Consider the following 12,078-nt stretch of genomic DNA (forward strand, 5'->3'; position numbering starts at 1 on the left):
ACCCTGAGAGATAAATAAGATATTCTTGAAAAACCTAGATCTTTTTATTTTTCATTACTAGTAAATGGACCCAAAATCTACGAGCTGAACTACATCCTCAGACCTTTATTTTATTTTTTAATTTGATATGGGTTCTCACTACATCACTACATTGCCCAGGCTGGGCTTGAACTCACAGTATTTCTACCTCAGCTTCTCAACATGCTGGAATTACAATTTTACTTCACTGTGTTTTTAACACAAATGATGATAGCCAGAGGTGGTGTCACATCCCCATAATCCCAACACTTAGGGGATTGAGGCAGAAGAATTACTTCCAATTCAAGTCTCAAAAAAATGGCATTTGATGATGCCAAAAAATTTGTTTTTTAACCACTGACTCTTAACTAATATTCCATTCAAAACTGTATTTCATGTGAGGAAGAAAAAATTATAAGGATGCTGTAATGTGTATTGATAAAATTATCATATTGGTTGTAAGGACTTTTATTATTAGGTTTACTTAGAGAATCTGACAATTTTCCAATTTTAATCAAAACTTTTTGATTACTATGAGAAAACATGTTTATAGAAATCTATTAAATAGAAAACAGTTAAAGATACACCAGATATGAAACAAACCAAAACTTAAAATTTTAAAAATAAAATTTAGTACAGTATTTGCATTTTAATGAAAATTTTTAAACATTTCTAAAAGATGAAGACTTGACTGGGCATGGTGGCTCACGCCTGTAATTCTAGCACTTGGGAGGCTGAAGCAGGAGAATCGTTGTAAGTTTGAGACCAGCCTGGGCTACAAAATGAGCTCAAGTCCAGCCTGAACTGCAGAGAGACCCTGTTTCAAAAAGACAAAAAAAATTAAGACTTTTTAGTAAAACAGTAAGAAATAAATAGTAATTTTCATAAACACCCAAAAATTAAAATTCTGAAAATATTACTTTGTAAAAATATTAACACTTAAATGTGTATAATGTGTATTATACAATTCTTGTGAGAAATAGTTTCTTTAAAAAGTAACCATTGGATTTTGTTTATTTGTTATTCATAATGAATAAAAGCAATTTAACTCTAATGAATAAAAATATTTTATGATAAAATTTTACCAAGCACATAATTCTAATCCATTATTGATATCAAAAGAATGCTAAGTATTATATAAAAAGGGCAAAGTGCATTGAAAAAATGCTGGGTCAATTAGGTTTTATTTATTCTTGAAAATAGCCAAAAATCCTCAGTGAGACACTGGCAAAAAGGATGCAGCAAATAGTGTAACTGGATACAAATTCAGCACAAAAAAAATCAACAGCACTCCTGTACACAAACAACAAATTCACCAAAAAATAAATAAGGGAAACCACATCCTTCACAAAGATTATATATCATCCCACATAGGGCTCATCTCAGAGATGCAGGAATGGTTCAACATATGCAAATCAATAAGTGTAATATACCATATTAACAAAGCCAAAGACAAAATTCACATGATCATCTCAGTAGATACAGAAAAAGCTTTAAATAAACTCTATCAACAACTCATGATAAAAACCCTACAGAAAACTGAAATAGGTGATCTTTAACTCAATCTGATAAACGCCAGCTATGAAAAATCAACAGCCTACATCATACTTAATGGTCAAAATCTGAAAATTTTTACACTAAAATCAGGAACAAGGTAAGAATGCTCACTATTACTACTTTTGTTCAATATAGTTCTAGAAACACTAACTAGAGTAATTAGCCAGGAGAAAGAAATAAAGGAAATAAGAATAGGAAAGGAAGAAATTAAATTTTCATTATTTGTAGATGATATTATACTATACATAAGACCATAAGAACTCCACCAAAAGACTTAATAATCAGATTTAATAATCAAATTCAGTAGTGTAGCTGCATAAAAAAAAAAAAACCGTACTCAAAAATAAACAATATTCCTGTACTCAAACACAATCTCACTGAAGGAGAAATTAGGGAAATCACATCTTTCACAATAGTATTCAAAATTTAAGTATTTGAAAATCAATCTAACAAAAGAAGTGAAAGATCTATACACTGAAAGTTACAGCACTCTAAAAAAGTAGATCAAAAAGGATATCAGAAAATGAAACAATATCCCTTGCTCAAGAATAGAAAGAAACAACATAGTAAAAAATGCCCATACTCTCAAAGTTGTCATACCCATTTGAAGTAATCCAAGTCAAAATACCATTAGCATACCTCACAAAACTATCAAAAGCAATTCTAAATTTCCTTTGGAATCAGAAGAGACATAGAATAGCAAAAACAATTCTCAACAACAAAGGGGAGGCAGGGAACATTACAATTCATTATCTGAAATTATAGCACAAAACTACTACAATAAAAACAGCATGATGAAAAAACAGATCTGAGCATCAATGGAAACATTAGAGCTTCAAAACACTCAGCCACCTTATCTTTGACAAAGGAGCAAAACACATTCACAAGAAGAAAGATAATCTCTTTAAAAAATGATGCTGAAAAAATGGACTTCCGCATTCCAAAGACTAAAACTACACCCACGTTTACTACCATGCACTGAAATAAAATCAAAACGGATCAAAGATCTAAATATTAAAACAGAAACATTATATATATATATATATATATATATTGGAAGAGAGAATAAATAGAACTGTTGACACTGGGGTAGACACTTTATGACCAAAACTCCAATCACTTAAGAGATAACTAAGATTCAAAAACTCGGATCTCATTCTAATAAAGATTTGTGTAGCAAAAGAAATCACCATAGAGTGAAAAGAAAACCCACAGAGTGGCAAAAAATTTAACCAGTTGTCCCTCAATCAAAGACTTATAGTTAGAAAATATAAAGATTGAAAAAAAAGGACACTCTAAATTTAAAGAGTCAATCCAAAAATGGGAGATAGATGAGATGAATACACACATCTCAGATGCAGAAAACAAAGAGCAAACAAACGAGTGTATGAGAAAATGTTCAACATCACGATTATTACAGAGACGCAAATTAAAACAACACAGATTCCATTTTACTCCAGAAAGAATGGCTTTCATTTAGAAATCAATAACAAACACCAGAGGGGCTGTGGAGAAAAAGGAATCTTTCTTCAGTATCGGTGAGAGTTGAGACTGGTGCAACTACTGTGGAAACCAGAATGGAAATTCCTCAAGAAACTAGCATTGAAGGTCCCATTTCACTCAGTTATTCCTCTTCTGGGCACTTTTTGAGAAGAAATGAAAATATCATGCCACAGCAATATACCATGTTTATAGTAGCACATATTGTAATAGTTAAATCTTGGAAAACAACCCAAATATGCATCAACCTAGGAAAGGATAAAGATGTATGATATTTTATGCAGTGAAGTACTACTCTTTCATAAAGGATAGACATGAAACATTTCTAGGCAAAGGGATGCAATTTGAGACCGTACTCTTAAGTGTAATACATCTGATTCACATGTGTAAATGACACATTATTTCCTTGGTGTGAGAAACTGAAAGAAGACAAAAATGTGCAATAGATATTGTGAAATGGGACACAGTTGTTCAAAGGAAAGATTAACTAAAATGAGGAAGGGAGGAAAAGAGGGAAGGGGAAACAATAAAATAATAAAAAAGGATAAAAATGGAAACAAATATTTATAAATAGGGAAGGAAAAAAGAGTTGAAAGAAGGAGAGGAGATATAAAAATAGAAGAATCAAGCTATATCTTGTAAAGGTACCAAGTCCATATAATGAATATAATCATTATCTATATCTAAAATGTACCAAAACTTAATTTTAAAAAAAGAAAGTGACAACCAATCATAATGACAAGTTCTTGTATTTGCTGAGTATGGCACTATTCTAATATATTCACATGGTTTATTTAATCTCAATAATCCTACAACATTGTTGATACTATTATGTCTATTTTATGTTAAAATTGTTTTTTAAATTATGTAATTTCCCTCAATATTGTACAACTGGCTTGTGATAGAATCAAGGTTTGAATCCTTGTTATAGTTTCAGAATTACACACACACACACACACACACACACACACAAACAGAATGAGGGGAATCCAATGAAACTGTGAGAGGAAGTCTGTTTAGCTATCTAACAGCACTTATCTAATCAAAAATAATGTTAACATTTGTAAATCTATATTTTAAAGATATAAATTCGTTTTACTATAAAAATTTTTCATCACTGCTAATTTGTAGAATTCAAAATATACTAGTTAGAAAATCCAAAATAAGTAATTACATAAAGTTCGGTGTCCTTAGCAAGCATCATTTTTCGACCTATATTTTATTATGATTGTTACATTTCTTTAAAATTCCAATAGAGATTGTGAGCTGTTTAGCTAAACCCTTATTCCATACCCACTAATAAGTTCAAGGATAAAGAAGAATTTTAGCGACAAAGGAAAATATCTGAACAGTTCTGTATTTTAAGAGCTTCTGGTCATTGTTTTTCTAGTGCATCTCTATAACACTTATTTAGGCACATAATTATATATACTGATTTAATGAATGTCTAATGCTCCTCATGGTTAATTTCATGTTTTTCAAACCAGATTACAAAATTCTAGAATTGTCATTACCTTACCCACTTTTAATCTGTCTCTTCCATCTGGATTCAATGAACATTTCTTCCACTACCAAAACTCCATGAAAGTCTTTCAACATCCCTATGCTGGTGCCTATGGCCCCAATCTCCTCCCCAATACAGTCATCTCAATAAATATTTCTAATCTCTGCCTCCAAAACTACCAGCTCCTTTTATTTCATGTTATAGTTTACAACTAGATGCCTCCCAAAGCTGCATGTTCTCATTGGTGGGGCTCTTTCCAGGTGATTGGATCACAGGGAATGCTATTCTTCAGTGGATCAGTCCACTGGTGATTTTACAGCTAAACGTGACTTGTTAGATGTTCCTGGTTGGAACAAGTGGGACTGAGGACTTTGCTTGGAAAAGAATATCCCCTCTCTCCTCCTCTGATATTTCTCTGTTTTCTACAACCATGTCCTGAGCAGTTCCTCCTGTGCCATATCACTATGACACCCTACTTTGTAGACAGCTGACTAAAGACTGAAATCTTAAAATCTGTTATCCATTGTTTATATTCTAAATAGGGAAGGCAAACGGTTGTTTCATCTCTGCTTTGAAAGCTTAAATTATGCAAAAATATTCCACTGACATGTATTTCATTTTCATAGTAAGGATATCTTTACAGATAATAAAGTTTATACTCTTTAGCATGAGTTTCATGAGTTTTGACAACACAGGTGAGCCATTCTGATTACTGAGCCATTATTTCAACTGTACTGCTAAGTACTGTATCTTGATCTCTGTGTTGCTCATATTCTTCTACCCCAAATTTCTGTGAATGTTAATTTTTAACACTAGTACTGTGAGACTACCTCTAGTCTTCAAAAATGTCCTTAAAAAAGTAACATTTCAATTGAGACTGGAAAGTAATGTTATTCAGTTTGAAAACAAAAATTTTGGACCATAAAAGAAAGAGGGGGAAAAAAAAGGAAAGGAAAGAAATAAACCACAGATATAAAAGTAGAAGACTTCAAACTAAAAAGTAAGATTACTTTTTAAAGTCCTAAAGTAAGTAAAAGCTTGGTTAAGAAAATAAAAATAGCCCAAGGCAATACTGCAGTAGGAGATCAGAGAAGATAAATGTTAGTGTGAAATTCTCACTGGAAGGAACAGGCAATGGTTGTATAATATCTAGGGAAAATGTCAACTATAAAGTATCTCCCAAAAGTTCATCAATTAAGAGAGAAACATCTCAATCCACTGGAAAGAAGAAGAAATGCATAAGAGTAATTGAGAAGTATACTGTGATATTCAAGGAAAAGAGAATACAAGTCAGTTTCCAGAACTTCAAGGCACATGTGGGACATGAATCGTTGAACACAAACTGTGTGTCAGTAGTTAGACTTCCCATAAACATCATTTATATCCCCACTTCTAATTTACAATTCCTTTCATTGTAGTGGTAAGACCCCATCACATGATTTTTTTTAATATCAGCCAGTATGAGAGGTATAGAAAAAAATGAGCATTATGCCACTTCATCAGGGAGGTAACAATAATTTTGAAGACATGATGAGCATGTGGAAAGGTAGAAGAGAATTTCATAGTATAATATTAAAGATGGAACCATAAAATTCCTACTTTATTGTTAAAATTAAAAGCTCTTCACATTCTGTCACTGCAGTACAAATTCATTCTGTTTTGAAATCGTGGCTCTACCTGTTATTTCCCTCCCTCAATGGCAAGTGCCTCTGTCTAAATGACAAATGCTCTGTTGAAAAGTGATACAGTGAGTATCAGGAGCATTTTATACTTTTTACATCACATTTTTAGAGGGAAAACTTTACAACTCTTCAATTTATAACTCTATTGAAAGTATTATTTTTATACTAATCAGCCATTTGAGGGAATAAATTTGGCTAGAGCCTTAATCAACAAAGGCATAAGTATCTGATATGCAATAAATTAAACCAGTTTTCAACTTTAAAATTACTTTTTGACAAATGTCTTACATGATAGCACCCACAACTATGCAATGTTGTACTTTTGAGGATATGCTCTTGTAGTATCTAGAGTATAAAAGATTTCACCCTAAAATACATTTAATGAGTAACTGTAGTATTAGTTGATTCTCAGAATTTATGCAAATATTGCTGGATGCCTGTAATGAATGTTTTTATGCAATGCAAAGATGAGTGAGGCTTACTTTTGAATCCAAAAGTTCTCATTTCAGAAGAAGAATTGAAACACAGGCACAAATAACAGTGACAAACATGGAATGCAAGATAGACTAACAAAGGATATATGAAATACTATTAACAGATCATAGAAAGAATAGAGATTAATAGTTACTAAAACCTAAAGGTAGCAATTAAAAATCTCACTGAAAAAGGAGAGAACTTAGTAAAACTTCATTAAAAGTAATAGAATTACATTTTAAAGCCATGAATCATTCTTTTAAATATGATTGTTGTGGGTCTGATATTTATCTCAGAGACTTAAGAATTATGGAATTTAAATAAAAATTAAAACACAGTCTTAAAATAATAAAATTATTATTGAATCATTATTTCTCTCTCTTCAGCCTTACTGTAAGCACTGAAAATTTAGCAAAAGCACTATTATTGGTATTTTGAAGACCTTGAACTTTTGTTAGACAAAGAAAATATTCAGGACATGTAAGGCACATTGAAAGAACACAAAAATTAACTCCTTACCTAGCTTCCAATTGGGCCTGTTCTACAGATGTATGGCTGGCATGATCTGCCGTACCTCCATTTATAGTTTGGTCTCAAATAGAAGCCACAAATATTGAGAGTGTTTATTATTGGCCTGAGATCCATAACAGAGTTTCTGAAGGATTTCTTGTAAGCCACCTTGAGATGCATGGTCTCTGGTATATTTTATCCTATTGAATGTTTTGAATTCTAGAAAACAAGAAAGAAATGATGTCATCTAGTAACTTTACAGACTGCCACTTACTTAACCATTATAAAATAATGCATTTTCTTGCATGAAAGTAGTTGAGGTAAAGGAATAAGATATACACACCTCTACACTGTATTTGAAAACTCACAACCTGTCATAGGCACATAGCATTGACAGGTAATTTGCTATTTTCAGATCTTAACCTAATAAAGCTCCATTATGACTTTGATTACTTTTTTAATATTCAAATAGATACAGACATGATTAACAATTGCTTTCCAAAGCCTCCTGCGATGCTCCAGCTCAGAGGAACACTGCATGAAGCATGACATAGAAAGAGCTAGATGACAAAAGTAGTGATGACTGGAGCTAATACACTCAAGTCCTGAGTGTAGAAGATGCCACTATACATGTCCTTTCCTGCTGCTGTTATTACTCATAGCCCAATGTTCAAAAAAAGTTGCCCAAAGGTTCAAAAAAGCTGCCCAAATCCTATTCCACATTGAGAAGATCTGCAGATTTTTTTTACTTTAAAACTTATCTTGCAGACTTTATCTTGGAGGAAGTTTAATTCTCCAGAGAGCACATCTATGCTCAGATAACTAAGGTCCCTTTCAAGGTACAGAAATAATCAATTATAAAACAGTGGTCAAGGGGAGAGGAAAATTTATGTAGCTCCCCAAGCTACCACGTTCCTTCTAGAGAATACTTTAGGTGTTCAGAATATGGAGCCCAATATGCAGCAATAGATTCCTAACAACCCTGGAAAAAGAAAACATTTTTTAAACAAAACATAACCAACAATGAGACTGACTGGAATAATTTTTAACTTACTAAATAATGCACGTAGTAAAATATGTATCTACGTAGTAAACACCAAGTGTACCAGAGAAAACTTGCCCTGGTTTTGCAACTGAATAATAATGGAAGTATCTTGAAAAGTCTGACTGGCAAGATGGATAAAGGAGCGAAGAAGCCAGCATATACTGAACTCCAAAGACTTCCTCTGCCTCTGGGAGAGAAGATGCTAAGAATGGTAAGTGATTAGGCTGCACACAGAGACGGCAACAGTACACTGAGGCACTAAATAATGAATATTCTTAGAGCCCTTGGTGGAGCCTGCCAAGAGGTAAGGGGTTGGTGCTGAAGTAAAAACGGGTCTCGGGATGACCACAAGAAAACCAGTGAAGAAACTGGTAATGAATCTTTCACTACCCTGGAAAAAACAGGCTACCAGGTAAAAATGTTCATTTTAGCAGAAAAGCATTTGCTTTGTTAAAACAACCACTCATTTGAGATGGGTATATGAAGGCTACAAAATCCAGCAGGAGGAAGGTGAACCAATAATTCCATTCAAAATCATTAGTTATTTTATCCTGGCTTGCAGATTAGCAGAACATAATTGACAACACATTTTACTGGGAATGCTTCAAATGCTTTTCAAATGGTTAAACTGAGATGCTTTATTGATCATAAAAGGTTTCTAATGTAAAGGAAGGAATGCTGAGGGGGCACTACTGTCTACAATAGGTGGCAGTTTCCAGAGATAAACTTCCTGACTCCTATCAAGCTTTCAACATGCTGCTCACTGTGCAGCCGTTATCTGCACATGCTGACACGTGTAATCTAACATTCTTACTTTGCAACAGCCAGAGCAATTGCTTGACAATTTGATTATAGTTTCCTGTCAGCTCACGCACAGAATATTTCTGTGAGCTTTCAGCAATTGTAAAATATTTTGATTTTAAAATGATAGTAATTCATGATGAAAAATATGTTAGAAATATTGATTTCTGATAACAAATCAAGTTCTTCATTAAGGAAATGACTTGAAAGCCCTATGAGTAGATATATAAGATGTGGAGCTAAGTTGTGGGAACTCCTGAAGAGCCAGTTTGTGACAAAGCCACTCTGTATTCAGTAGGCTAGTGGAGATAATTGAATTAGCACTCTACTGGCCCAGTATATAATACGTTTGTCAATGTCATTTCAAAAGCACGCTTCTCCCTTCAAATAATGAGAAGTTAATAGACACGTACAATAGAAAAATCTTTATTAGAAAAGGAAATGAATAATGAAATGTTAACATTTAGAAGGTAAATTATCTCTACAAATAGCACAAGTGTTTGTATTTAAATGATCTAACCCCAAACGCTAAAGGTCTTATCTCTATGCAAGAATTTTTGTGCCTTATTGTATCATGGAAAGAGACTTTTTCAATATATGAGTGTGCCTGGCCCTACATGCCCCCTAATAGAGATGTGAAATAGGATTTGTCATGAATTATTGACCTCTCGCCATGAAATGGAACGTTACAAGAGTGAACTCCGCATTCTTTTTTGTCCCCTCAGAAATCAGTCATTCAAAATAGCTACTACCAGCATTTTAGGCACTTCTCCATAATGGCAGTTCTCCACAGAATAATACAAAACTGAAATTATTTCTACAAATGAACAAGATAAAAATGAGCATAAGATCAGACGAAAAACCATGGAATTTTAAATGGAGGGAAATGTTCTATAATGAAAACCTATTACTATAGCCCTGGAGCTAACAGTAATTTATGGGCAGGCCAGTAAAACATGTGTACCTCAATAATGCAATCAATCATTTTACCTGGAAACTAGCCACTCACCAATGCAATACTCTAGTATGACTCTAGATTTTTTTTTCAAATTGCTATTAGTCAAATCTCTTTTCATGATTTCAACTTTAGGTAACAGTTAGGACTATTTGAATCTATCATTTGTTCTACATTTCTGCTTTAACAGGCACCTATGTTGATAGCATTGTTTATATTCTAAATAGAGAAGGCAAATGGTTGCTTCATCTGTGCTTTGAAAGCCTAAATTATGCAAAAATATTCCACTGACATGTATTTTCATTTTCATAGTAAGGATCTTTTACAGATAATAAAGTTTATACTCTTTAGCATCAGTTTCATGAGTTTTGACAAACACAGAGAGCAAGATACAGTACTTAGCAGTCCAGTTGAAATAATGGCTCAGTAATCAGAATGGCTCACCTTCCTCCCAATTCTTTCCACTCCTTGGTAATGAACCCTGTTCTACTCTTTTAGTACCTGCAGCCACTTATCTACTACATCCGTAGAGTTTTGTCTTTTCTAGAATGCCATATAAGTGGGATTCTTGAGTAAAAAGACTTTTAAATTTTGTTTCTCCCACATAAAAGGTCTGATTGGATTCCACCCACATTGCTGTATGTATCAGTAGTGCATTGTTTTCATCACTGAACAGTAAGTCATTGTTTGGAATTTGTTTTAACTTCAGGGTTTTACTTTATTGATGAATATATTAATGAAAACATCATACATATTCAAACACAAATCTTTTTAACATAAAATTTCATTTAGTTTAGGTAAATACGTAAGAGTAACACTCATTTACTTGGATCATAAGTGTAGGATTAACTTTACAAGAAATTATCTAATGTTTAAGAACAATGCCGATATCATTTTAAATTTTGGTAAGAAATGTAGAGTAATTTCAGCTGCTTTACATGTTTGCCAGCATTTTCAATATTAGTTATGTGATGTGTGGTTTTATTATATTGGGGTTTAGATTTGCATTTTGCTAAGAACAACAGTGCTTAGTATTGTTTCATGTGCTTAAATTTCTGTGCAACTATTGCTTAATCCTAAAAAATCAGATTGATAATTTTATTATTATTCTATGAGGGTACTTAAAGCTCAATGTCAATTCTTTAAATTATGAAATTTTAAGTATTTCATCCAATTCTGTGGATTTTTCTTTAGCATTATTTGTTATTGATATGCTAAGGATTGACCCCCAAGTCACAGAACTACATCCTCAATGTTTCTTTTTTCCCTATTTAATTTGAGACAAGTTTATGTTATTAAATTATTCAGGAAGCACTGGAACTGGTGAGTTTCCTGCCCCAGTCACTTAGAGTGCTAGGATTGCAGAGTGCAGCACAGCCAATCAGTTCTTTTGATGGTGCCATATATAGTTTCCCTCTAGTAAGGTCAACTTATCAATACTTTTTTTCTTCAATCAATTATTCTTGTTATTTTGAATCTAAGTAATCTCTGCCTAACCCAAAGTCAGAATTTTTCTCTTTTGTTTTTTTCTAATGTAGAGATTATTTGTAATATAGTTAAAAATGGATTTAATATCAATAATTCAGTGAAATCTGGTAGTAAAAAAACATGTTTTCCAAAAAAGCTAGAAAAATAGAATTTATCTATTTTCCATTTCCAGTCCAATGGCAGGCACCTATGTACTTTTTTCCTGGGGCAACCTGTGTATACTACATACCTTGCAGGAAGCAGAATGGGTGAGGGGACCCTGTCTTCTACTACTGAGGATCTGTGCTCTGATCAGTAATTGCTTCTTATCAAGAGAAACAGGAAAGGGGAAAGTAGTTCTGAGAAAATTGCAGGATCAGAAAAGGAAAGACCTTGTTTTTATCACAGGTTGATCCTTTGGACAGATATAACCTGTCAAAATAAAAATAAATAAAACAAAAGATGATCAACCTTAGTGAAGGAAAAGAATCTTTTTTCCTTAGTTAAAATATTATCATATTCAAATGTTCAGCTTTTACCAATGACAAATTACCAGGTACCCAAA

This window comes from Cavia porcellus, unplaced genomic scaffold, assembly GCF_034190915.1.
Source record: "Cavia porcellus strain 051 isolate PalLab524CR breed Dunkin Hartley unplaced genomic scaffold, mCavPor4.1 scaffold_1, whole genome shotgun sequence".
In the NCBI taxonomy this organism is placed as follows: domain Eukaryota; kingdom Metazoa; phylum Chordata; class Mammalia; order Rodentia; family Caviidae; genus Cavia; species Cavia porcellus.